General features: G+C 43.3%; 1 pseudogene; it reads left to right on the top strand.

Moving 5' to 3' along the window:
• The first annotated feature begins 1,009 nt into the window (after positions 1–1,009).
• On the top strand, positions 1,010–1,649 carry LOC100955286 (annotated as a pseudogene).
• Positions 1,650–3,472: the final 1,823 nt, after the last annotated feature.

The following is a 3,472-nucleotide window of genomic DNA, read 5'->3' on the forward strand; positions in this document are numbered from 1 at the left end:
GATTGCTTGAGCTCAGGAGTTTGAGTCTAGCCTGAGCAAAAGTGAGACGCAGTCTTTACTAAAAATAGAAAAATTAGCTGGGTACTGTGTTAGGCACTTGTAGTCCCAGCTATTCAGGAGGCTGAGACGGAAGGATGCTTAAGCCCAGGAGTTTAAGGTTGCTGTGAGCTAGGCTGATGGTGGCGCAGCATTCTAGCCTGGGCAATAGAATGAGATTCTCTCTCAAGAGAAAAAAAAAAACAAAAAAACTGGGCAATGCCTGTGGTTCAGTGAGTAGGGTGCAGGCCCCATATACCAAGGGTAGCAATTTTGAACTCAGCCCCACCAAACTGCAACAAAAAAATAGCTGGGCGTTGTGGCAGGCGCCTGTAGTCCCAGCTACTTGGGAGGCTGAGGCAAGAGAATCGCCTAAACCCAACAGCTGGAGGTTGCTGTGAGCTGTGACAGCCCAGCGCTCTATGGAGTGTGACGAAGTGAGACCCTGTCTCAAAAAAAAAAAAAAAAATCTCTAAGTGACTGAACTTGTATCTTTAAATGACTATCCAGAGCAGAGCCACTTACCTCTGGATTTACCCTGAGCCCCTCAGATGCTTAATGAGCTAAAATAGCAACAACAAAACTAAAATAAGCAAAACAAAAAAAAAAATTTTTTTTAAACCCATTAAATAAGAGATTAAAATAAATGTATCCTGTATATTTGGGTCTCTTTACTAAAGCAGCTGTTCATTTCCTTAACTAATGTAAGGGAGGAAACTGCATTATGCCATCAGGTTGTTGTTGATAGTTAATAGTTGTTAATAGTTAATAATGAGGTTGGAAACTGAGATGAGAAAGGAGAGGAGAGTCAAGCGGAGGAATAGGACAAGGAGGAGACAGACTGGTTTTCCTGAGCGCCACTCTCCCGGCTGGCCTGACACGACGCCCTAATAGCGCGGCACCGATTCCTCTCCGGTTTGGGGGCGCTGCTCTGAGCAGCGTCACCCTATATATCAGAAAGCTGGCGGGCACTATGGGGAAGAAACAAAACAAGAGGAAAGTGGAGGAGGTGCTAGAAGAGGAGGAAGAGGAAGAAGTGGTGGGAAAAGTTCTTGACCGTCGAGTGGTAAAGGGCAAAGTGGAGGACCTCCGAAAGTGGAAGGGTTTCTCAGGTGAGGGTAACACACGGGAGCCAGAAGAGAACCTGGATCGCCCCAACCTCACTGCTGAGTTTTTGCAGTCGCGGAAAACAGCGCATGAGACAGATAAGTCAGAGGGAGGCAAGCGTGAAGCTGATCCTGATTCTGGAGATAAGGGAGAGGACAGCAAAGCAAAGAAGAAGAAAGAAGAGTCAGAGAAGCCACGAGGCTTTGCCCGGGGTTTGGAGCCAGAGCAGAGTATTGGAGCCGCAGACTCTCATGTTCCTGATGAAATGCAAAAACTCTGATGAGGCTGACCTGGTCCCTGCCAAGGAAGCCAATGTCAAGTGCCCACAGGTTGTCATATCCTTCTATGAGGAAAGGCTGACGTGGCATTCCTACCCCTCAGAGGATGATGACAAAAAAGATGACAAGAATTAACTTTCCTGAAGTATCAGCCCCTGTCACATCTGACTGTGGGTTTCAAGTGGGGAGGGAAGGAATTTTACTTGTCTTGATACCATAGAGGTGGCTTGAGAAGCTGTCCTTTGAAAAACCAGTATAGTCTCTGTTCCCTGTTCCCAAAGTGCTTTAAAGCCCGTCAAGCTGTAGAGTTTGCACACCCATCCCAGAGGAGGGGAAGGGGAATAAGTGTTTCAAGGCAACCCATTCTGCACTTTGCTGAAAAAAGCAAAAGGCCTTCTATGAAGGACAAAAGTTGCAGAATCGGGTGTGTGGGAAAGCAAAAACTGTAGAGCTTCAGAGAGCATCTCCACAACCCACAGCCTTCTTCCCCATAGTGTTAATTCTGCATTTGTACAGCGTAGCATGTGTGTAGTTTTGGGCTATGACTGGTGTATTATTTGGGGTGGGAGGGACAGGGTGGGAAAGGAGGGAGATGAGTAGATCATTTTGGTTAAAATTTGGGGCCTGGCTAGGGAAATGGTGAAATAGTGAAAAAACAGACAGTTAATGATTTGCTTCTATGTCCATCATATTTTACCTTTAAAAAAAAAAATGTCATTGGCACCATAAACGAGGACTGTGAGGGACTGTTTAAAAGCTGTGAATGCCTGAAACCTGTAAGCCAAGGTGTTCCTTGCCTGAGCTCAGTGCTATTCCCCCACAAAGAACTAAGCCAGCTTGTAAGTTACCAAAGCTGCCATTTTGGAGATAGTAACTGATTGAGGAGAGAAAAGGTTTTATTGGAGAATATACATGAGGAGATCATTCCGTCTTAGAGGTGCTAATTCCTGAAATTAAACAAGATGACCCTTTTCCAGTTATGAAGTTATAAAACCAACTTGTTCATCCAAGCTACTGGCTGAGGTATCGGGGAAAAGGGTGGTATAGGAGATGAGAGAGTAGGGAAGACAAGGGTTCATGCTCTTAGTTTTTTTGAACTTTGAACTCTAAAACCCATTGTTAGTAAGTAGGGTTCAGTCACTGACAGCACAAGTTTCATTGAAACAGTTCAAGAATTGAATGATTTCAAAAGCCCTGGGCTCAGGAGATTAAACTTTCATACTGGGGCAGTGGTTCACTGTAAAACACAACAAACAAAAACATTTTTTAAAAAATCCTAAGAATTTAATCATACCCACATGCTCTGTCTTAAATCACAAGATCATCAGTTCTTGACATCTAGACTTGCCAACCAGAGCTATATTGTTAAATCTAAACACATTTAGGCATGTGTTAGATTTCTGTGAAAACTTTGTTTAATTGTAAACTTCATACCACTGTCAGTTTTTGTCTTAATAAAATTATAGATTTATTTAAAAAAAAAAAAAGGAAAAGGGGGAGACAACTGAACTACTACTAGTCAGAAGCACTCCTGGGCTCTGCTTTGGTCTGAAATGAAGTTAATATGGTTTCATTGAAGCAAAATACAAAGACCAAGGTGAAGCTGAACCATTGCAGCCTATACATATAGCACGAAGGCCTATGGTTCAAGGAAGGTCTATGTAGCTATGAATGAGGCAGGCTGACTATTAGGGTCTTTAGGTTGCAAGCAACAGAAAGCAACTCTGACTTGCTCAAACAAAACAAAACAAGAAAGAATTTACTAGGACACTAGGCAAATCAAAGAATCTAAGAGCTCAACAACCAATGTCAAGGAGAGGATAAGATCCAGGTAAATTCTGAGAATCTCACTCAGAAACTTCTAGTTTTCTAGGGCAGTTTTTAGCATACAACATAATCATCTGCAAGGGTAGTTAAAACAGATTGCTTAGACCTATCCCCAGAGTTTCTGATTCTGCAGGCATGGGGTAGGGCCAGGAATTTGTATTTCAGACAAGCTCCCAGATACTGCTGCTGCTGGTCCAAGGACCACATTCTGAGAAGCACTGCTT

Source organism: Otolemur garnettii, unplaced genomic scaffold (genome assembly GCF_000181295.1).
Source record: "Otolemur garnettii isolate 467f Iridium unplaced genomic scaffold, OtoGar3 scaffold00156, whole genome shotgun sequence".
In the NCBI taxonomy this organism is placed as follows: Eukaryota; Metazoa; Chordata; class Mammalia; order Primates; family Galagidae; genus Otolemur; species Otolemur garnettii.